General features: G+C 52.8%; 1 protein-coding gene across 2 annotated transcripts in view; it reads left to right on the top strand.

The window, feature by feature from the left end:
- Nucleotides 1-24,240, top strand: part of KAZN (kazrin, periplakin interacting protein) — a 225,585-nt gene that overhangs the window by 177,914 nt on the left and 23,431 nt on the right. The gene's annotated exons all lie outside the window — the stretch shown is intronic.

Here is a 24,240-nt window from a genome sequence, read left to right as displayed (position 1 = left end):
GAAACAAGCCCAACCCAGCCCCCAAACCACATCTCATTTTCACATTCACATGATGCTTTTGCTCTTGGTTCTAATTCTGCTGGCATGAAAACTCGGTTGCTGATGTAATTGAGAAAAGGTGGAGGAAAAGAGGTTTTCTCTAGTGTTGCCTTCTCGTGCATTCGACAGCTTTGGGCACGTACTCTGATCTTCCTGCTGTGGATTCGGTTTTCCTTTAGCGAGGGACCAAGAGAGCGGGGGGTGACGCCTGGGAGGGCTGAAAACCCACCTTAGAAACAAGGCTGGGCTGGATGGGGGGCTTTGGGCAGCCGGGTCTGGTGGAAGGTGGCCCCCCCACGGGCAGGGGGCTGGAACAGGAAGGTCTGTAAGGTCCCTCCAACCTGAACCCATCCGATTCTACGGAGCTGAGAACAGCTCCATGGTGTGTCACGGAGCTTAGGAGCATCCAATGCATTTGCTGAAGCTTTCCCCTTTCTGCTTTGCTCCATGCCAGGAGAAACTCTGCCCAAGTCTGTAGAGCTGGCAGAGCAGCCCTGAAGGAAAAACAAGAAAAATCCCCCCTGTGCTGTATCGCTGCCAGTTGCTCCAGAGGAGACATCAGGGCAGGTCTCTGGGCTGGGCGGAGGGAGCAGGAGGGGACCACGGGGAAGGGCTCGGTGGCCTCAGCAATGGCCAGTCCTTGCCAGAAAAATCTAAAGTACCGGCGTGCTAAGCTTCTTGTTTGCTCTAAGCTGTTTATTTTGCTGCTGAAGGATTTTATAATCTATTTGGCTGAGTGGAAGCAGCCAGAGAACATCATGGTCTGAAATTGCCCCCACCTGCATTAGAGATATTTTTTTAAATACATATATAATTTACTAAGCATATATTTACTAAATGCATGTGCATTTACTGATGTGGAGTGAGGGGTATTTGTCTCCGGCAGTGCACTGGGATGCAAAGCCCAGGTCTGAGGCCAGGTCGGTGCAAAGCAGGAATACAAAAGGCTTTCTGGAAGGCTGGCTCGCATCCATTATAATATTACTAAACACCATAATCCTGTGAGCCTTTGCTTCGTAATACGATAATTAGTTATTAAAGCTAAGGCAGCGTACTTCGGGGAGGGAGAGTCTGAGGTTTTCGGTCTTTTATTATCTTTTTTTATTATTTTTATTCTTCTCCCCCTGCTGCTGACTCTTCCTCCAGCCATGGCTGACCCGTTTCTCCCAGTTACTCTCCATTCATAAGATCCTGCAGCACTTGCAGGAGATAACCATTTTAAAGGCAATAAAAATGCCGGTTTCTGAACATGGTGTGCCTTTTCCAGACAAGGTGAGCTGGTTTGCTCTTGTTTTCCCTGACATACCAGCTCACCCCACAGCCCTTGGGTCCCCTCTCCAGGAAAAAAACCCGGCTATTAGCTAAGGAGTGGCCGTGTGCTACTGGAGTTGGTGGGCAATGGGAAAGGTGTTTCTGTGGCCACGTGGGTGCTCTGCTCCACGGTAGCACCCAGCAAAATGATGATGTTGGAATAAAAATATTGGGAACACCTTGCAGCCACCTCTGTGTCTCGAATCAAGGGCTGTGCGTGTTTCTGGGAAACTCTGGTGAAGGAATGGTGGTGTGTGAAATGCTGGGTCTGCTGGGGGGCAACCGGTTTGTGCTTGCTTGGAAAATAAAGCAAGAGTGAAAAGGGGGGGCAGGCATGACACCAACAAAAAAAAAAAAAATGAGGAATGTGCCAGCCGGTAATTGCGAACTCGTTAACTTTGGTTTTAGAAGCGCTTGGCAGCTCTGGGCTATATTCAAAGTGAAGGCAGATACTCGCATAACCCCTCCACCCCAGGGAGGAGGGAAGCCTGGATGCTTTTTTTTTTTTTTTACTTGCAAAATACCCCTTTTTAATTTATTTAAATTTTTAATCTTAATTTTCTGGATTCAAAAACAAACACTTTGTAAAGTCAGGCCAGTTGCTGGGTTTTGTTTTGGTTGGGTTTTTAAGGCCCTTGGGATGGGGATGCAGCTACAGCGCACGGCACTGCTTGCCAAACGCTTGTCCAGCAGCACGATGGTGGGTGGTCACCCTCAGTGGCGACTTGGAAGGTGGTAAAGATATTTTACAAGCACAATAATTACTACCTAGAGATGTTTTCTTATAGCTTAAGAGCTCTCTCTGCTTCTCCGTTGGATGTCCAGGATACACATTTGCCCTCGGTCGCTTGAATATCATCTGCAGAAACCAGGATTTCTCCCAGTACACCCAATATCAGAGCATCACCTCTGAAAAGCTCTTTAAACCAGTTTTCTTTCCTACCGCCCCCATTGTCAGGGGGACACGATGCAAAGGCAGAAGAGATTTGGATCGATTTGCTCCAGCACCTTGTTAATTAACGTTGTACTGATGGCCCCCTCTGCTTCGCTACCTGGGAGGAGGCAGCCCGTGGTCACAGCGCGATGGCTCGGGGTGGGGGTCTGGGGGTTGAGCGTGCTGGGGGCAGGGGTCTGCGGGGGGGAGGGGAGCATCACAGCAGGAGCCTGTGCCATCTGCTGGATCGGGAGGTGCTGTCAGACCTGGGGAACACGAGGGGGTTGTCTCAGCTCTGCTGGGTTGAAGCGGTGGCGTGCAGGCAGGTCATGCCGTTGGTGCACTCTCCCCGTGCAATTGTGAGACCCTCTTGGAGGGGGGAAATTCCCAGCGGAAAATGACGGACAAATGACATAAGTCATTGATCCAAGTCTGGCTGCGAAGTGGTAGGTAGGGAGCCGCCAGAAAGCAAGGAGTTGTTTTCCGTGCTGAAAATAATAATAATAATAAAAAATATCCATGTGAATCTGAATCAGTGTTAAGAATAGTGGTTTCCAGGTAGACGTGCACATGTACCACTGGTGCAGGAGAGCAATGGTGCGTGGATGTTGGAACAGCAGCGCTTGGCGCGTACGAATGGGAGCATGGGAGGGAGAAAGGGAGATAAATCGAGTGCGTTTTCTGTGGCAGGAGCGTGGCAAGGGCACGCCTGGATGTCGTTTTTTGAAATGCGTGTGATTTGACCAGCCACTTCTGACAAGGGGAGCAAAAAAAGAAGGGTTTTACCCAGATGTGCAGCAGCTGTCTACCCTGGCAGCACATCTGGGGGCGGAGGTTAATGCAGAGCGTGGAGGGCATCACTGGTCCCCCCATGCTGGGTGGCCATGAGGTCCCCTTTGTGGTCACGTGGGCTCTGCCATCGTCCTGCTCCCAAGGCTGTCACCCTGGCGCGTGTGTCCCAGCGTTTTGGACAGCCACCGGGAAGCTGCCTTGGGCAGGGAAGGTGGGGAGCCCGTGTCAAAGGCAGCACAGGGATGAAGATACAGTGCCCAGGTTGGAGCAGGGCAGCGCTTCCCCACCATGGTGACTTTCCTTTCTTTTTTGTGTTCTTTGTTGAAATACGGGGGGGGGGGCGGGGGGTGTGTGTTACTCCTTGTTGCCCTCGGGGCACAGCAGGTGATACTCAAGGGCTCCCTGCTGGGTTGGGCTGATGCACATCTTGACAGCACAGAGATGTTCCTGTCATGGGATGCACCTGGGCTGCTGCCGAGGCACGGAAGCACAGTGGAAGCCAAAGGGTGGCTGAAAAGGGGGATCAGCTCCATAGCTTTTGGGGTGGCTGAACTCTTCCTTCCAGCTCTTCCAGGCTCTGCTTTTCATGGCAGCACGTGCCGTAGGTCTGCACGTACAAAGCCACTTGCTGGGCATCCCCTTCAGGGTGGTGCCTGTGTTGGTGCCACCACCAGCATCTTGCCCAACGCCACACAGTCCCATTGCAGGGGAACGTCGCCATCCAGGGGGTACTTTTCAGTGCCAATTCCAGCTGAATACCAACATGAATACACCGTGGGTGCGTTTTTGTCTCTAGATTTCAAAAACGTGATCTTTGACATCATGGCTCACAAATGAGCAGATCATGGTTCCTCCATGGTAATGTATCTCTATCAGTTTATTTCTCATTAAAAATTTTATGCGCCGCAATAAAAGTCAATAGTGAGAAAACAGTGGAGCTTTACAGCCTGTTAAATCAGGGCTGTGCTTATACATACAGCCGCCTTAGGCTGCCGTCGGGGTTTAGAGCGAAACCAAATCAATCCAGTGTTCCCCCCGTCCTGCAGCTGCACGATGATCGATACAGAAGAAGGGGGAAAATCATTGCCTTTCAGTGACTCTTACTAAAGAGTTTGGTGAGTGGGAGAAGGATCGATCTCTGGATGATCTGTGTTAGACAGCTTTCTTTTTTTTTTTTTTTTTTTTTTGCCTTCCTTCTTTCTGTGCACACGGGAAGCACAAGGTTTGGGTTTGAGGGAGCCTGTAGTGAAAACCTGTTTAATTAGCAGTGGATTAGCACTGCAGTCTTGCTTTGCTGGGCAGCCAGGCGGGTTGTTAATTCTTGTTTGCGAGGGCAGGATGGTGCAGCGGGGTTTGTCCTCCACCCCGTCCCTTCCCAGCGCCCGACTCGCCCCTCACGGCATTTGCTCTGCTTGTGCTAATGGGAATTTATTCCCCCTGGTTTTATTCTGATCAAATCCATTCATTGCCGGCTCCAAGTTCGCTTGTGCCCCCCCGCTTTCAGGAGGGGCTGTGCTGAGCCCAGCCGGGCAGGAGTGTGGGGCATCCCAGTGATGCTGCGGGAGGGACGGGGGTGCCGACTGTCCCCTCCCTGCCATCGATCTGGCTCTGTCGCATCGGGAGGCTCTCGCTGCGTTCCCGCTTTTCTCTAAGTGCAAAGGAAGGGAGAAAAATCAATTCCCATCAGCTGAACAGTGCCCTTTGAGTTATCACTGGTGGAGGAAGAAATTCTTTATCTCCTTCTCCTGGAAGGGCTTGCTTTGCTGTTTGTTATTAGGGAGCGATGTGTGACAGCCCCCTTCCTCTGAACCCTGGTATTTTGATAACCTTTACCAGCCCCGGGGACATTCGCTCTCCTGTTCTTACTGCGAGAGCTCTCTTTTGGCTAAGTAATGACAGGTATTTAATTATTTGTTTAATTTTGAGCTGCAAGACTGCACAGCAGCCATCCCTGCAGAGGCAGAGCACGTAAAGGGACTTCATTTCAAACACAAAGGGACACTAAAAAGACAATAATGCATTGGATGGAGCCGGCTCGCAGCCATCCCCGGAGTCCTCTGCTGACACAGGCATGTGCGGTGTTTGACGGTGCTTTTGCAATTAGTGTGTGAGGCCTTCTCCCAGTGGCAAGGCCATTTAGCATCTCGTGCGTGGCACTGCTGTGCCAGCAGCCTGGTGGGGACAGGCGGACAGCGGTCTGGGGACGTCTCGGTGGTGAGTGGGTGTTCTCCTCCTGTGGCTCAAGGGATGCTCTGGCCAGGCAGGAGCGTGCAGTGCAGGCTTGGCGGCAGAATGGGCTCATTTCAAAGTGGTGGCCAGGGAGTGCGATTGAAATAGGTGGGAGGAATGGGGTGGGATCCAGCCGAGGACACTGAGGGAGCTGCTGGATGTGCTCAGCGAGCCACCCTCCGTCATTTACCAGCTAACCGGGGGGGGGCACTTGGCTGGGGGGTTAGCCAGCGTGCCAAGAAGGGCAGGAGGGAGGATCCGGGGTCCCGCTGGCTGCCAGCCTGACCTGGGTGCTGGGGAAGGTCTTGGAGCAGCTCATCCCAAGTGTGGGACAGCCAGGATCAGACCCAGCCAGGGTAGGTTTGTGAAGGGCAGGTCCTGCTTGGTGAACCTGATCCTCTACGAGAAGATGACCCGCCGGGGGCTGAGGGAAGGGCTGGGGGTGGTGGCTGCCTGCGCTGCAGTGGTGGAGCCTTTGCCACCGTCTCCCACAGCATCTCCTGGAGAACCTGGCTGCTCAGGGGAAAGGGCTGGCTGGGCCAGCTGGGCATGAGCCAGCAGGGTGCCCAGGTGGCCAAGGCAGCCAGCAGCATCCTGGCTTGTGTCCAAAACGGTGCAGCCAGCAGGACGGGGGCAGTGACCGTCCCCCTGTGCTCGGCGCTGCCGAGGCTGCACCGCACGTGCCAGGCTCAGCTCTGGCCCCTCGCCGCAGGAGGGACGTCGGGTGCTGGAGCGTGTCCAGAGCCGGGCAGCGGGGCTGGGGCACATGGCCGGTGGGGGGGCAGCTGGGGGTGGCTCCCTCCTCTCCTCCTTTGGGGCTGTTTAGTGTGAAATCCTGGAGTGGAACGGTCCGATTCAGCCCCACTGGAGCTACCGTGAACACAGCAGTCAGGAGAGGTGTCAAGCCAGTAAATGATGGGGATGAACGCCACTGGGAAGGGGAGAATCAGTGCACGGTGCTCAGGCAGCCCTTGCAGGGATGGGAACGATCTCCCCGGCACGCAGGGAGCCGGGCAGTTGTCAATCAGCTCTGCTTGGTGGCCAGCAGGGATCCAGCTCTCCGCCATGGCTCGGTCCTCCTTGCCTTCCACCACCGGCCACCTCTCCCGCTGGCATAAATCATCGCGCTGGGAGATGTGGAATGCAACACAGGGGAGAGGTGTAAATGCCCGGATTTACACCCATTGAAGGTTTCCCCCTTCCGTCCCCTTCCAGCCGAGGAGCGGAGCAGCCGCGGGAGATAGGCATGCCAGAAATCACACCTCATGGTGCTCCTCTTACGGGGAATGATTTGAATCGTAATGACTGCAGGGCGATGTTTTAATTATCTAATTGCTAAAGCAGGTTGGTGGCCAAATGAGCAAGTGCAGATGCGCAGCTGGCCTAATTTGTTGGCAGCGAGTGTGAGCTGATACCCTGACAATGTGATTAGTGCTAATATTGTGTTTGTGCAAATAAAAATATCCCCTCCCTTTGGGAGCCTGAGGTTGCTCCTGGTCTCAGTCCTCCCGTGGGGGGTGGGTGACCAGCGCTTGGTCGGCTAAAGCTCTTGGCGATGGATGCGGAAGGTGGATGCTCCGTGCTGAAGTTGCTCTGATCGATGCCTTTCCTGCAGGGCCACCGACTGGGGGATGGTTTTGCCCGCAGGTGATGCCAGGACGGTGCTGCAGCAACGTGTGCCGTTCAGGGAAGACGGAGAAAATCCAGTCTGTCTCGACAGTGAGTGTCAGAGTGAGCTTGGCTCCCCTCCTAGTTACTCTGACAGGCATTTATTTGCATGGCTTTCTAGGACATCGAGGTTTTGCATCAATCCACAATCCATCAGTTTAATGCCCTCTTTAAAGCAGCGATCATGAGTCTTAAAATAGAAGCACACGGGCGGCAGGGAGCTCGTTTCCAGCCTCAGGCAAGGCAGCTGCAGGCATGAAGTTCTCTTGGTGGACAACCACCTGGGGTGGCCGTGCCCCACCACCGGTCCTGGGGTGCTGGGCCAAACCCTGGGGTTTCTGAGCAGCGGTTCTGTGCGGATGGACGTCAGGGCTTTGTGAATCAAAGAGGGTTTCTTCGTCAGCTGATGGTGGCACCGGCCCTAATTGGGCTTGGATGAGGCTCCTGATTGCTAGCACCTGCCTTGGCTGCCTTCCCTTGGGTCTTTGCTCGTTAGCAGGTAACGAGGAAAGTGGGAACATCTGAAGGGAAGGGTGGGTCTTGGTAGACCTGCGTGTCAGAGGATGCTGCCCACAGGTATAAAGCAAGCAGAGCCAGCTGGGTGCTCCGTACCTCCCTGAGCAGAAACACGCTGTTGTTGATGGCCAGAAGTCAACTCAGGGTGGGTTTGTGGCAAAATCTCATCATTTTACAAGCGAGGCATGTGAGATGTTTAATGGAGTTGCCAGTGGAGGTAAAAGGAACGTGGGGGTGGTGAGCCTGTGGAGCACGAGCATTAGTCTGGGTTGTGGGGACGAGGTGTGTGGTGTTGAGTAAACCTCAGCCCTTGGTGGCTGGTGTTAGTTTGGGCTGGGTGCTGGTTTTAGGGCGAAGGCAGCTCAATTTAAAATGTTGCAGTTGATTTAACCTGCATTTCTTCTGGGTGATTTCATGGGATTTTTGGTCTACAGGACTTTTGTACTGTGGTCTCTGTCATTTCGCTGGTGCTGCCGGTCCCCGTTCGTGAAACATGCCAAATCCTGCTGTGGGTAACCATACAGAAAACTCAAATTTTACTTCTTTTTTTTTAAGGGAGAATAAAGCCAAGAGGGTCTGACAGACTTTTGCAGAGCTTGGTCAAGGACCAGAACGTATCCAGTGTGCTGCAGAGCAGGCTTTTTTTTCTTCAGGATTTTACAATGTAAGGCAATTACAGAGCTAAACAACCTTCTTTAAGAAGATTATCATTCTGCCTCCAGTACAGACAGCCTTTTTGCAAGGGCATCCCGATCGGGCTGTGGCAGTTCTCTGGTGCATTGGGGCTGAACCAGGTTGTTAGCGTTGTTGCAGCATTAATTGCCCCAAAAGCAAAAGGTGAATTTGAAGTTTTGTGGGTTGCAGAAGGTACTGGGTAGAGTGAAGCCCTTCATTTGGTGCCATCACATAGATGCAACAGAAGAATGTGTTTTTGCAGGAGCGGTTGGTGAAAATGGTTGGGTGTGCTGGATCCAAGGAGACACAGGCTCTCTGAGCTCTGCTGCTTTCTGGAAGCCGAAGTGAAAGTAAACCTCCATTGCTTGTATTGATTTTGCTAGCGTAGCCTGGATTTTAAAAAGAAAAGAAAAAAACAGGAAGGGTGGAGACTTGTCAAAATGAATTATTAAAAAAGTCATACTTCACATTTCCTTCCAGTTTGAGAAAGCAAAGCATGTCCTTTACTATAACTGCTTTTTTATCGTTCTTTTTGTTCCAAGGAAGCGTTTCCAACCAGTGGGCACGCAGTCCCCGCTTTGCGATAACTCAGCGAACATCAGCTTTCTGCCACAAATCTTCTGAGAACAGCCAGAATCAATAGAGGGGGTTTGTTTATTTTGATACAGCAAAGCAAGGGGGGAAGAAACAATCAGGCAGGTGAGGGGGAACAAGAGCTTCAGCAGATCTTGTTTGTATAGAGTTGTTGGGCTTGTTTTGAAAAAAAAAAAAAAAAGAAATGAAAGCACCGATCAGATTAGATTCAGATTTCCAGCACGGATTCTAAACGCACACGATGCTCGAGAGTGCAAAGAGCACCTTTCACATGCAGCTAAAAGGAAAGATTGTGCTGTTCTTGCTGGCGCTCCCCGGGGAATATTTGAATTATTATGCCCTGGCTGCCGTTCCCACCTGCCAGCTCCGTTACGCTGCGAGGTGGGGCTCCCATAAAGGTGGCCCCGGCTGAGCACACTGGAGAAAAAGAGGGGAGGGGGGGGCTGGAAACCTGGGGGACCTGCAACATCTGCTTTTCCCCAGGATGGTGACTACCTGTGCAAAACGCTGCTTGACATTTGCCCCCGCTCGCTTGGTGCGGAGCAGCTGCCACGGCTTTATCGTGTGCTTTTTGCTTCCTGGGTGGTGCCGTGGCTTGCCCCACCGGGGAGCCCCCAAAGCCAGGACCCCTAATACTGCCTCTTGCAGAAGCCCCTATGCTGGTGGGAACCAGCTTGCGAGGAGGAGGCAGAGACCTCTGGAAGGCATGGAGCATCAGTCTGTTCTACGGTGTAATTAGAGCTGGCCAAATTAATCACAAGAAATAATTTTATCCCATGAATTTAGCTCTTTTTGTGTGTGTGTGTGAATTAATTGTGACCCCACTCAGGTTTCTGTGCTAGTGCTGGCTGCTCATCCATTCATAGTCCAATTATATATCAATTATAGTTGATAATTCCTCACCCAGCGGATAATTCAGAAACCGGCTGGGTCAGTGTTTATTTGCTGGGGGTGGGTGGGGTGGGGGTGGGGGCAGGGGTCCATTCCTCCTGGATTTATCATGTTTCTGTCCCCTGGCTGGAGGGATGGAGAAGCAAACAGCAGGCGCCGTCACCTGCCGATCAGGCTATCCATCAAAATATTCCAGCCAGCCGGTGGTGATGGAGAGCCAGTGTGTCTTCCCTGAACGTCGGGTGTCCGGGGGGCTGCTGACGTGCAGAATCTCTCCAAATCCCTTATGGTTATTAAAACGGGGGTTTGCTGGCTGTTCCTAGGTTGGAGCAAACTTTAAGCCTCTCGAGGTGCTTTTAGAAGAGCTGCCCCTTCACAAGTTGGTCTTTTTGCCCTTTGTTTTTAACGTTGAGCCGCAGAGCAGAGGAGCGCATACATTTCTTTTTCACTTGGGTACAGCAGAAATTATCACCAATTAAAGTGTATTTGACATGGTACGCACCAAACCCGCTCAGGCATGTTCTTCCTTGTTATCAGAGAGGTTTGTAGGAGAATTAAATTGGCTTGAGGGGTGGGAGAATGATTGCAGGGAGGGTCTGCACGCATTGCAACCTCGGAAGAAGGGTTAAAATCACCCAGATCTGGAGCGCTGGGGTGTTTGCCAGGGGGACGTGCAGCACCCCGGGGTCTGGAGCACTGGGCACCCCCAAAAACCAGAGCTGCCCACGGAGTGCTGGCTCTAGCGCATCTCCCTTGCCTTGCCCCTCGCTTTAAAGGTTTATCCCACGCTGGGACCGGGGTGGGGGCCGGTGCGAAGCAGGAGGAAATCCAGGTTTTTGTTGGGCGCCTGTTTCAAAGAGACTTTGTAGATAGTGATCTTCCCTTCATCATGATGCTCGCAGAGATAGAAGGAGGGGGGGGGAAGGCAAGTAAACTTTGCTGTGCTGCGTTCCCAGGATGGCGGGGGAGGGCTGGGGGGTGGCACAAGGGGGTGCCTGCCTGGGCCGCCCCAGAATGGGGGTCCCCAGTCCCTGTATTGTGGAGCTGGTGAGCCAGCAGCTGCGGCTCGTGGTGGTCAGCAGCTTCCCAGCCCTGGGATTAGGGCATGTGGCTGGAGGTATTTAAGTGTCTAATGACACTAATAAACACCGGCTGGGATTTAGGAAGGTAGCAGTGTTCAAAGGGACTTTCTGTGGGATTTAGACACCTAACCGGCTTAGGTGCTTCTGAAAATCCCACTAAGCCCTCAAAGAACTGCTGAAAACGTACCCTGAAGCGCGGCATCAGTGTGTGCCCTCGTGCCTGACGCATGGCTTGCGGGAATGCGAACGGGGGGGATTCTCCTGGCTCCCCAAAATGAGCCCTGTGGTGCTGGTAAGGAATAAAACCGAGCCGCTTGCTCCACGCCTGCGAGCCTGTCCCTGCATCGCCCCGTCCTTAGCTTGAACAGCACCCAGGGGAGTGGCTGTATTCCCGATTTAAAACGATGGAGGCTTTTTCCCCTCGTACCACCCTTGGCACAGACGTTCCCATCTCTTCGCGGCCCCCTGCAGCATCCCTGTTTCTCCTGCCTTTTGGCTGAAGCGGGGTGGTTGCAAAAAAAGCTCAAACCAAGGAATTCTTGGGACAAGTTACAAAACCAGGATCATCGCCCGACTGTAGGGAGCGGGAGATGGGAGCGAAGCGCTCCGGGTCAGCGGAATGGTGCCAGAGATAATTGTAATTAGGGTAATGTCTTCAACTGAACTTGGAAGCGGAGTAAAGAGGGGAAAGGTTGAGCTGGGACTGGATGGCTGTGGGAATTGCTGGTGGGATTTGGGAGCTTCCCAGCTGTGGGTCAGCGGTTCTGCCTGACCCCCCAGCCTGGGTATGGGGCTGCCGGGGGCTCTGCCGCTGGGGGGGGGGGGCGGGGAGCCCATGCTGGGTGCCTGTGGCACCTCGGGGGTGGCTTTTCCCTTGCCAGGACTCCGGGCAGGCACTGGAGTGGCTCTTTCTCACAGCAGCAGATAGTTCCTCGTGCGGGTTTGGAGGAGTTTCACATGGGGGGGGGTGGTGTCCCAGAATGCAGCCAGGAAGCAGCAGAAAAAAATCAAATTAAACATTGTGGGGGGAGAGAGAGAAAAAACCAAAACAGATGCCCTTTGAGTGTGCTGGGGCTGAGTGATGGTGCTTTGCAACCTGGCTGCTCCGTTCCTAGCTGGTTTCTTCCCGTGTGTATCCAGAGCAGCCTCTGCTTTCAGGTTGGGGATGCATCTCAGTTTACTTGGCTCCTGTAGACTCATCTCGAGGGGAGCAGCAGTGGGTTCTGACGCAGGGGCTGCGATCCTTCAGCGATTCCCAGGCGGATTGCAGCGGGGAGCCGCTCTGCCCGAGGGCTGGGAGCATCGCTGTGCTGGCAAGGCTTGGCTGGCCTGCAGGAGCTTGCTGGGTCAGGGGAAAAAGAAAATAAGTCAAACAAGCCCTTTCCTCTCTCTTTTTTCATAAAGGAAGCGCATTTGATATGCCGATCACCAAGGGGAGAAAAAAGAAGAAAAAAAAGTAATCCTATGGAACCACAGACGTGTGTTTGGGGCATTTTAAGGGAGTTTTGTTGAAATGTGTCCTGGGCTAATGAAGTGGCCGTGAGCTGAGAACCCCCCGTTGTACCCAGTGCTGGTGCTGCAGCCGGGCTGAGCTGGGGGCACGTTGGCAGGAGGGCAGCGCTGGGGGCACCCGGGTTGAGGCTGGGGTTTGGGGCAGGGGGGCTTGTTCTGGTCTCTGTCCGTGATCCAACAGTGCTTTTCAACCGTGCCCTGGTGCAGCTCAGTTCCCCCCTTACTCCTGCCATGTGTTATCCTAGGTCAGAAGAGGGGCCGGGATACTGTCGGCAGTGGTGGCTGGGGCGAAACCCCTGTCCTGGTGTGAAGCTGGTGGGATGCCCTTTGTGGGTAGGATTTATGCCGGTGGGACTGATCAAGGTGGCTTCTTACCTGCTGCAAAACTTCGGGCACAGTTGCTTTATCTCACGGCAGATGAAATACTCGGTTCAAACACGTTTGGCAAACAAATGAGCAAGGCAGAAATATAGATTGTGTTTGCTCATGGTAATGCAGTTGCCAAAGAATGTATAAACCACTGTTCACTGGGAGGGAAATTCTGCTTTCATGTGAGATGTTTGCGCTGAAAAGGCCGGGATCGCAGCTGTTCTGAGGCACCGCTTCTTGGTCAGCATTTTGGTGCAATTTTTTGGGGCTGGGGGGTCAACGCTGCTGTGCTGAAGGACAGCCCGCGTCAGCCAAGCCCTTACTGGTGCTGCCCCATGGTGAGACCCTCGGGAATTTGGCAGGTCGTGGGGCATGCCGGGGGTCTGCTGTGTAGACAGAGATCAGGTCTGTGCTTGTGTCTGCAAGTGGTCTGGCTGCTCTGGGGGGAACTGCTGGGCTGCACCTGGGAGGATGGTTTCTGGAGCCGAATCCAGTTGAACGGCACATTCCCCCGCTCCTGCGTCCTCCTGGGGCTTGTTATTCCTGGGGTGTTGAGTGATGTCTTGAGCATCACAGGGGTCCTGCCCCTGCGGAGCGGTGCCGCCTGGCCGAGGGTGGGTTTGGCCCCAGGCACTGTCTGGGGGAGGGGCAGTCAGGGCAATGTATGTGTTTCTATATGCCATAAGGTGTAGTGGTCGTTCTGGGGTCAGTGGTCCAGCCCCGGCAACACGTCGCCTGGCGCTGAGCATCCCCGCTGCCCTGCAGCTCCCTGAACCCGCTGGGGACCAGTCTGCAGGTTTCCAGTTGGAAACGGGGTTTGGCTTTGAAGTCCCTGTTTGCAGCTTTGGGGATAGTTAAGAGGAGAATGGGGGGACAGGGAGATGATTGAGAATATTCACGTGTGGAATTACCTCTTGCAAACATGAAATTTTTGGAGTGTGCTGGCTTCCCCCCCCATTTTGGGTGTTAATTTAAAACATGCTTTTGCTTTGGAATGAAACAATTTAAAATAGAGAGGACTTTGTGTTTAAGAGTACATTAGACTGCATTAAATTATTCTTAGGAGCTGCTGCAGAAGATGGAGAGGGTCTGGGAAGCACAGGCTCCGTGGGGCAGCGCTTGCATCACAGGATCCATGGGGGCTAGTGGAAACGTGTGAGCTGGGGGTAGTGATGTGCGTCCTGAAGCAGGCGGTGAAATCCCACGTGACTGAGTCAGTGTTACACGGGGTGTATGCCCTCGTATGAAATCCCCCACGGCACGGTGGAGGTGCACATCTCCGCATCCCCGCGGTGGAGGTGCACATCATCACGCCGGTGGCCTGTGTTTCTCCCTGAATGGATTAAAAAGCTTTGCTGAAGCTGCTGTTAAGGGAGCGAGAAGTGATTTTCTTCCAGAAGTTGGGCGACACAAGGAATTTGCAGTCCCTGGGGGGCCTGAGCATCCCCTTGGTCGTCGTGGCAGCCTCCTTTGTCCCTCCCTTGCTGTGTATTGCTGAGTTCAGAAGGGCTGACGTTATTAAAATGGTGTGCCGAGGAGAATTTAGCCTCTCGTGCCAGTTGTCCTAACGACACTTCAGCGATGGGTATGGAAGTTAACGGGCTTTGTGGCAACTACACAGGCAGGGCAGTGCTGCATGGTAACGGGTGGGATTCGGGCTGGAAGCAGGGTGATTCCCTGGGTTTTTGTTAATGTGCAGCTGCTCGGTGAGATATTTTGGCAGGCAGTGCAGAGCTGTCCATCTCGGCCACTCTGCCGCTGGCTTCCAGTGCTGCCTGTGTGCTCGCTGGGAGCGATACCTGCGCTGACAGGGATGCTGTCGGCGCGGAGGGCTCAGCATCTGCTTTATCTTCCTGTTGTTTGTTTCCCAAAATAAACTTGGATATTGGAAAAATTGGGCTTTTAATTCATATTTGTGTGCCAATATACCCTGAGGCTGTTGGGAATGTTCAGAGCCGTGGCATCATTACATACTTACCTTTTCGACCAAAAAAACAGGATTGTATTTATGTTAGGATGATATTCTTGAAAAAGGCAGTTGCAGGCCCTGCTGGAAAGCTCTTTTCTCTCTGAAAATGTGTCTTGTGTTGGTGCCAATGAGTCCCTGGGAGTGTGGTGCTTTGCTGCCTGCCACAGCTTTGCAGCGCCTCTGTGTCCGACCTGTACCTCTCCCCAAAATCCCAGCAGCAGGTGAAAGAAACTCCTTATGTTTCTCTATATTTATATATAATATCTCCTATATTTGGACTCCTGTGGGGTTTCTTAAGCTGGTTTCATGGTTTTGCAGGGCTGGGGCTGAATCAGGGCTGGTTGCTGCTGACCGTGCATTTAATGGTTGTACAGAGTGTGTTATATCCCGCCGTATTGCCTATGGATTTCTCTGGCCCTCCTTCCCTCTGTGTTCGTACCTGGTGCCGCCGGCACAATCAAAACTCATTATTTTCCCCACATGGCTCTTTTGATCTGTTTTTCCTCTCTTCCTCTGCTGTGATGGCAGAGCAGAGACCATGAGAAGTGGCTGGAGTAGATGCTGGTTGTCTGGTTCTCGGGTCATGGCAGCCCTTAAAATATGGATAATCCCCCCCAAGGGCTCCCCTTTTCCTCCCCGAAACACAGTTTGGGGAGAGACTCCTGCATGTAAATCCACCTGTGCTACTCTTACGGGGTATTGAAGGCTTACAGATGCCCTTGAAGCTATAGCTGGGAGCTGGGGGTGTCAGTTGACCTCAAATAACACCAGCCCCTAAGGAGAGCGGAAAGGAACCCACTCCCAAAGAGATGCAATTTCCAGGGAAAAGCTGGCTTTGGGACAAACCCCGCGCTCCTGCAGCCTGGCTTCGTCCCTTTCAGAGCTGGAGCGCTTTGTGTGGTGCTGGCCCTTTCGCAGCCAGGCTTAAGGAAACAAATTGCTCCAGGTAGCTGGAGCCTAGATCTAAAAAGAAAGAAGTATCAAAATTAAAATTCAAAATCTTTCATCAATTTGCGGATCATTTTGCAGCAGCAGAGCAGTCGCGGTTGCAATTCCCAGGGGCGACGTAACTGAAATAACTGCGCTGAGCATCGCAGATAACATCCAGCCCTACCCTATTTATAGCTGGGAAGGCGGAGGAGAGCTGCTTGTGGACTCCTTATCTCCGGAGATGCTCCTTGTGATGCCGTAAAGCTGAACTTGGCTCTCCAAGGGTTCTCCGGCGGGGGGCAGCCTGCGTTTCCAGCCCTCCCTGGGATCGCAGCCCCCGCGCTAGGGAGGTGCCAGTGGGCTGCTCTCTGGCCAGCAGCTCGGGGGTTTCCAGTGGGGAAGGGGATTTAAGACTTTTTAACTTTGCTGGTTGGCTGGTATGGCTTATCAGTGCTTTTCCCCATGTAAGAAACCACCGTCACAGGACACCCAGTTTCCAGGTGTCTGTTCCCAGAGCTCCCAGTGTGCCGATCCTGCTGGGTTGCTGTTTTTTTCTCTGGTTTTTCTCTGCAGTGCTTAGGGCTGCCTGCACCAGGGAAAAGCTGCCCTCGCTGAACTTCCCTGGAGCCCTGCTTTCCTTCCCCAGCCGGAGCTGGATCAAATAGCATCTCTGCCACGCTTTGGAGATAAGGTTGAGCAAACCTGCCGCTATCTCGGTTTTAATTTTTATTTGCAAATAGCGTCGAGCCAATGCCTCTCTGTGCAGATCACCCCTCTTATCAGGGGGATTATAACGGGCTCACTAAACAATATAATCCCTGCGTAACCCCCAGCAGCCTTTCAGGAGGATTTTGCAAGTGGCTGAAGAACAGAGTAAAATCTCTGGCTCACGTGTTTAAAAAAAAATAATAATAATCATACTGTGTGTGTATAAATACCAGGGACTGTATTTGGGGTTGTTTCCTCTTAAATGGTCCATCGGCGGCTCCTGCACATGTGCAGGCTGACTTAGGGGTGTAGGACGGTGGGTGCCTTTGGGACTCGAGGTGCCAGAAGCATTTGCTCCTGGGGCAGTGCTGCAGGATGCGGTTTCCAGAGCCTTTCTAGGCTGTGGGACCTGCTGCGGATGCTCTCTGGGGCTCTTCATCTGCATCACTGTGCCCCAGCCCCTGGGGCGAGCCTGCTCCGTGCTTTGCTCCGGCAGCCTAGGGGATGATTTTGTTTCCAAAGCTGCTTTTTTTTGTTTGCTTTTTAACTTTGGAAGCTCAGTGCAGAGTTTGCCAACAGTTTCCCTTTTGCTTGTGGAGCTGCTGGATGAGGCTGGTGATGGAGGGGTTTAGGTTTCTTCGCTGACCGTTCACATCCCCGATAAAAGGAGATGGAGAACAGCACCACATGGCCGCGTGTTGCACAGTTTGATCCTTGTCCCAGGAACCAGCGGGGATTATCAGTTGTCTTTGCACTTTGAACATTAATAGCATTAACTACGGCACGGTCACGTTCTTCTACAAGCCCATCTGAAGTTGCCTTTGTAACACAGACACCACTTGGGCTGCGTTGTTCTCCTCCCTCGCCTGCAGAAACTGCAACCAGAATTAAGAGACAGATTTTGAAGGTTAAAACTTCCCAGATTGTTTCCCTCTCAGTTGTCATTTTGGGACGGTTTTGTTTTCTTTCAGATTGCATCAAATATTTGTAATCCTGCGGGGACTGTGGTGCGAGGGTGAATCTTGCTCAAAAAAAATAAAGGGCTTTTTTTTTTAAAAAAAAAAAATCATTTCTGCAGTGTCGCTGGGGGGGATTGGTGAAAAGAGCAGTTCCTTCCGCAGCTGAAGTTGGCAAAGGCTGGGGCTGTGCTCCACAGTACCTCTTCTAATGCCTCTTAATTGGGTATTTGAAGCATTGCCTGAGACTCTTATATTTAGCAATATTAAGCTGTCAGATGGAGACCCTTTCACCCAGCCTCATTCTTGAAGATTTTTTTTTCCCCCACCTTCTGGTCTCGCCCACAGCCCCTGGGAGAGGGGAATTGGCCAGCATCCTCTCCCAGTGCACATAAGGCACAAACCAGCTGAAATATTAAAAACCTCACTGCCTCGCTAGGGGAAAAAGTATTTTTGAACAATTCTGAGTCTTTGAAATCTCCTGGGTGTGCTCTGCGTGTTGTGTGTGAGGGGTGGGGGATGTCCGGGGTGTGAATGACCAGTTATTTCTTTAATTTTTCCAGTTTTCCCAGGGGCAAGCGTGCCCCTGACCCCCGGGGACTGCTCAGGCTCCGAGTCATCCACAGAAAGTCGTATTTACCGTGCTGGGGGGCTGGGGCGCAGTGACCTCACCCACGGGTCTGACCGGGCTGAATCCTGGCTCGCTGGTGCTGTTGTTGTGCCAGGTCACTGCGGACCCTGGTACCTGTCGCTGCCCGCAGCCTGGCTCTCCCTGCAGTGCCCCTTATTTCGTGCCCACCCCCGGTACCCGCTGCACCCGGAGCTGAGCATCCTTTTCCCATGCGCTGTTGCTTGCACCAGGTTAGATACATTGCGTTTGCTTGTGGCTTTCCCCGCCCCCCCCCCCTCCCCCTTCTCCGAATCCCTAAGTCACTTTGGTTGTGTTTTTGTTATTACTGGCCTGTACGGTACAGCAATATTTTCAGTACAACAATATTTTTCCTGGGGCAGTGCCCAGTGCTGGGCACGGCTCGGGAGAGGTCCTGTGAGGGCAGTGTAGGAAAGGTGCACGGCACCGAAGCCTTTATACGAATGAATAGCAGGAAACAAAATCCTTTTTGTGCTGCTCAAGTAAGGCATTGAAAAGCCATGCCGGAATTACTATTCTTGATCGCATTTAGTTTGGAGTTAATATGATTGCTTCTTGGGTACCTGTCTCCTAGGGTCATTTATTATGGTTTTCATCCTCTGGCTGTTGGAAAGTCGTGGTCCAGATTATGAGGAGTGCGGGGGGGAAGGGTTCCTTCTGTTGGCTTTGCCACCTGCGCCGTACGCGGTGGGGGAAATGCAGGGAGGGTCAGGAACGTGTATTTATGAGCTGAAAGCCAAGATTTTCATGAGTCTGAATTAAAAACCTGATGTTTGGGAGGGGTGGAAAAAGCAAAGAAGCAACTGAGCCCAGTAATCACCGTGAGACTTGTGATGAAGTAGTGAAAACTGGCCACTCCTGTTGCTGCTCCAGACTCTCTGCCCTCTTTTCCTTTTACTCCCTGCACAAAGTCCTGTTCCCCTCCTCTTTCCCGCTGGCCCTCACTCTTCCCTGGCGTTTGCTGTGCCCCAGTGCTGATGCTGGGAATACCAAGGCTGTCACCTCGTGCCGGGGTCCCTCCCCGTGGCAGTGTCACCATCCCCTGGCCGCCATCCTGTGCAAGGGCAGCAGGGCTGTTAAAACAGATGGGGCATCCCGGGTTTTGCACGTCCACCCTGTAACCTTACCACAGCACTGGGTGCCTCCCAGGGAGCTTTGAAAAAGGCATTTAATGCAATTTAAAAGCTCAAAGCCATGCTTCAGCAGCCTTTTTCCCACCACGGTGCAGCGGGTCTGCCAGGAGCAGGTGTAAATGCCGTATGTGCTCAGAGCTTGATGTCCTCGGCTGCTCCGTGCTCACCTGGAGCTTTGCTGCCAGAGGAATTGCAGTGCTCAGCCTCCCCGGGCTTTCAGCGTGTCCCAGGAAAAACTTCCCAGAGCATGGCTTCCTCCAGAAAGTGTCCCAAATTTGCTTCATCTGTTTGGAAACAAAAACTACGAGGTTTTTTCCCCTCTGCTTGGCTGGCCTTGCTTGGCTTGTGCTTCCTCGCGCGCCTGCCTTCTCCGGGATGCAGTTTTCCACCCCAGCAAGAGTGCTCAGGGGCACCGACACAGCTCATTCCATGGGGATCCAGCTCCGGACTGCAGCCCCCATCTCAGGGGCACCGACACAGCTCATTCCATGGGGATCCAGCTCTGGACTCCATCCCCCATGTCCTCAGCCTGATGCTGCTGGAGCCTGGGCTTTTCCTTTTGGCTTTGGCATGTATCTTCTGTGGCTTCTGATGCTCCCTTTTGGGTTTTGTTTTTTTTTTTGTTTTGTTTTGTTGTTTTTTTTTTGGTAAGATTTTGATTTGATTTTTCCTAGCCCTAGGTTTGCCTGGTGCGACGCACTGATAACTTTGTGAGCGCGGCTGCCTGCCAGCTCCGAGCACTGCAGCGCGAGCTAAGATTAATAAAAGGCTGTCGCTTTTATTAACTTTGCAACCTTGTGCGTTCTTTAATTCCGGGCAGGCACCAAGTGCAGGCCTCCAAGCTTTCAGTGGCTTTTTCTGTCTTTGTGCATATAAAATAGATGCGTAGTGTCACACCACCCATCACAATGCTGCTGTCGGACAGTGCTGCAGGTATTTCAGAAAAAAGCAGGTTTTTGGTGGCGGTTGGCATTTGCCTCCCCATTTCCAGCCTGCCGGTACTGATTTGGGGTCAGTTTGGGTTTTTTATGGGGCAGGGGTATATTTGTTTCATTGCAGTTAAGTGTGCTGTGATACTTAGCTGGTGGTAAAGTTTGGGGGGAAAAAAGGCTTGAACACCTTCAGGTGTTTGATACTTTTTTTGGTTTTTTCTCTGATGCTTCCTGACGGGGAAAAGACAAACTTTGCTGTGAAGGAAGCTTTAATAAACGTAGTTTGTAAGTTTGCTAAGTGGTGCATAAATAAAATGTGTGTCCTTCACTGCTTAGACAGTTGGAAAGACCTTCAGGTTGGGGTTGTTTTTTTAATTTTAAAAAATTATTTTATATATATATATTTTACTAAAATATTTTAAAAAGGAGGGGAAAAAAGTATTTGGAAACGGCTCTGAGTCACTTATGGTGCTGGGCTGCTGGGGAGCATCCCACTTACATGAGCTCAGCTTGCACTAGCCTGTTAATTCTTCATTAGCCCTTACACATCAGGATGGGGACAGTTTTCCTGCTGTGGACTGGTGACTTGCCATTAAACTGGGCTGGTTTGGTGGGAGGTAGCCGCTCGGCGCTGCCCTGCACCGTGCTATCCATCCCTTTGCTGCAGTGCAGTTATTTTTATCTATTATATATTGTTCTCGGTAGAATTATTCTGCCCCCAGCCTGTAGATAAGGGCTGTTACTAAATGAATTTAAGCTCTTCCTTGAAGGTTAAATTGCTGCCTTGCAAGTTGGCGAGTGAGGCAGGGAGACGTGTGCTCTCCATCCCCTCTGCAGAACGCACGTGGGCTCCAGCCCTGACCTGGCAGTTTTGTGGAGCGTTAACCTGAAAAAGGCAAATATTGAACTGAAATGCTGCGTTTGGTCCCCTGAACTGGTGGCAGCTCTTCCTGAGCTATTTCTTCTTAAGATGCCCACCCAGATTTCAGCTCTCAGGTGGGATCCTGCAGCCCCCGAGGCAGTGGCACAGGGATTTTTAAATCATGGATTTGGGAAGGCTTCTCGTAGGCACCCTGAGGAGTGTTCCTGTAGGATGCCAGTTACAACGGGTGGATGTAGCATTTTTTGATGCTCCTCAAAATCGGAACAGCAGCTTGTAACCCCCCTCGGAGCAGCACAGGTGTGTAATTTTGGCAAAAAATCAGCCGGTTCTTGGTAGCACTGTCATGGTGATGCTGGTCCTGCAGACTGGATGAAGCCCAGCTCTGGTGTTGGCATCTTCTGTGGGTGTGAAATATGTAACTAATGGCAGCAGTACGGCCGAGGCAGCTGCTGCTGGTCTTGTCCTGAGGCTTCCCTCCCCAGGGTTTGGTGTGGATGGATTAGGGTGGAAAAATCTGTAGGAAAACGCAGAGAAAATGTAACTGTTGGCTGCTCAGACCCGAGGTTAACTTTTCAGTTGGCGACCAAAACAACAGTATATTTAGCACTGGCTGTGCTGACGAGGAGCAGGCTGGCGATGGGATGCTGCTGTGGGATGCATCGGCTGGGAAATATTAGGGCTTATGTCCCTGGAGGCTTCCCCTCCAGTCCTGGAGTTGTTTCTCCGTTCTTATTTTTAACTTTTTTTTTTTTTAGGGTCACTTCAATGAACCCAACAGGGTGGCTCCATGCACCTCCCAGCATCCGCGTGAGCCTCCCTGGCTCCGGCCGCGGCTCCAGCATGCTGGGTGGCTGCGGGGGTCCCTGCCCGGCCAGGGGTCTCTCCCCAGCCGAGCATCCCTGCCCGGCCAAGCATCGCGTGAGGTGGTGGCTTTCCTGCAGGTCCCTTTGTCGGTGGGCCATGTCTGTTAATAAAACACGGCTGCCGCAGGTTTTTAGAAGCTGTTAGCATGAACCATTAACTCTTCCTTTTAATTATTCAGGTTGCCTCTTTTAAATTTCTTTTTTAAGTGGAGCTTAGGCTTTGCAGAGGAGGCTTCCAACCACAGCATTTCCTCCCCGGAGGAGCTCTGTTTGTGCCTCGCCAGCTAATCTCTTTTCTTCATTATCCCTTATCTTCCTCTAGCTGATTAATTGCTTTCAATTGATTTATAAATATTCTGTTGATACATGCAGCGGATGGGAGGGGAGCGGGATGCGTCCGGGCGCATGGGGTCATTGATCCGTGCAGCTCTCCCCGGCTTTCCTAACCTGCCTTGCAAAGCTGAGCGATTTTCAGCCAGGCTTTATTCACTTTTTTTTTTTTTTTCCCCCCGTTGCAATTCCTGCAAGCAACCAAAAATCGTGCTTGGAGCATCGTTTGGAGCCTATGCAGACGAGCAAGCCCTGTTGCTTTTCGTGGCCCTGGTTGAACAGCGGTCGGGAGGCCGGGCACGGCTCGGTGGGCTGTGCGCTGTGCCCGCTTTGCGAGTTGGAAGGAAGGTGCCAACGTGCAGCACGTTGCCAGCTCTGTCGGTGCATCGCAAGCCAGCCCTACCGGGGGCTGCACCGCCAGCCAGCAAGGGAGGGGGCTCTGCCCCGCTCTGCTGAGACCCCCCTGCAGCGCCGCCTCCAGCTTGGGGGTCCCCAGCATAAGGAGGTACCGGGAGGTGCCCCAAGGCCCCCCCGGCGCCGTCTCTCCCCCAGGCTGAGCAGCCCCAGCCCCCTCAGCCTGGCTCCGCAGCAGGGGGGCTCCAGCCCCCGGTCACTGTGTGGCCGCCCCTGGCCCCGCTCCAGCAGCTCCGTGTCCTTCTCATACTGGGGACCACGAGGGCACGTGGTGACAGGGCAAGACCGGAACGGCTTTAAGCTGAAAGAGGGGAGACTGAGGTTGGATCTTGGGAAGAAACTGCTCCCGGTGAGGGCGGCGAGGCGCCGGCACAGGCTGCCCAGAGCAGCTGCGGGTGCCCCAGCCCTGGCAGTGCCCAAGCCAGGCTGGACGGGGCTCGGAGCAGCCGGGGCTGGGGGGAGGGGCCCATCCCCCCTCTGTGCAAACCCAGCCTCGTGCCCGGTGAGCAGCAGGTTTGGGCCATAAAGAAACGGAGTCTGGGTAAGCTCTGTTCGTTTTGATAAATGCAGCAGGTTGTGTGGGCAGCAGGTGTCATGAAAAGATGTTTTCTGCACTGAATTCCCTAATACACATTTATATCTTGCTGGAGTGTTAATGAAGAGGGATCACTGGAATTGCTTATTTGAAACTCTGGAAGCTAAAGGGCAGCTTCAAAAAATAAAAATAATAAAAAAATAAAGGCACTAACATCTGGTTAGCACAGATAGTGTCCGGATTTGGCACTGAGCTGCTCCCTCCAGCCCCAGCGAACTCGTGCATGTCGTTGAGGATGCAAAGTGAGCTTTAGAAATGGGGGCGCATTTTTATGTACAGATAAATTATTAACTTTTCCTGGTAGGCTTCTTTTTTTTCCCTGTTATTTCTCTGCATGCAGCCCATTCCCTGGCAGTGCCCCCGCGGTCCCTGCACAGCTGGGCTGAGCTGGGTGGCTCTGGGGACGTGGTGGCCCACGGTGGCCCTGCGGTGACGTGGCTGGCTGTGCAGCGGGTGGGACGTGGCATCGCAAACCTCGACAAGGGAACATTTCCTGAAGTCTGAGACCTGCCACGCAGCGCTGGGTTTTGTTGCTGTTTGGTTTATTACTGTTTTGATTCATTATTCTCCTCTTTCACCATAAAGTGGCTGGCGGCACAGGCACAACCCCTATGTATAGCGACTTAATTACATGTTGCTAATGAGAGATGGGCGATCGAGCGGGCTGCCATAGCAGCCCAGGCTGCTGCTTTATCGTGTATTTGCAGGAGTTTTGTAATTTCTTTGTCATCATATATGGTAATATATTCGCTGCAGCATGACATAGAACGAGGTTCAATGAATAATGTAAAACTCAACACTGAATCTATATCAGATCGGCGTTTCCCCCCAGCGTTGTTTTAAAAAGGACAATATTGATTCTGGTGGGGTTCAGCGCTGTCGGGGAGCCCACATTTCGCTGGTCGATGCCCACGCCGGGTAGCCACCCATGCCCTGTCCCCTCCACGGCTGCGGGTGTCCCTCGCCTCCCCGCACGCTCGTTAGCGCTGACGAAGCCGGGAGGGTGGGAAGGCGGCGGCATCGCTGCTGGATGCAGGCAGCGAGCAGCAGGCTGCCTGCCAAGGGCACGGCACTGGTGGGCGCCTGGCCCCCCAGGGGTGTGGGTCCCAGCTGGCGAGGCGCTCGGCAGTGGGGGCTCAGGGGCTGGGGGCTTCCCTCCCCTGCCAGCCGCTCTTCAAGGCAGAGCTGCTCATCACCCGAGAAGCAGCAGGGCAGGTTGCGCTGGGGTTTAGGTACCAGCTGAAACAACCCTCCCCAGTATACCTA

The sequence above is a fragment of the Falco cherrug genome, chromosome 3, assembly GCF_023634085.1.
Source record: "Falco cherrug isolate bFalChe1 chromosome 3, bFalChe1.pri, whole genome shotgun sequence".
Classification (NCBI taxonomy): domain Eukaryota; kingdom Metazoa; phylum Chordata; class Aves; order Falconiformes; family Falconidae; genus Falco; species Falco cherrug.
This window is presented reverse-complemented; position numbering and strand designations above follow the sequence as displayed.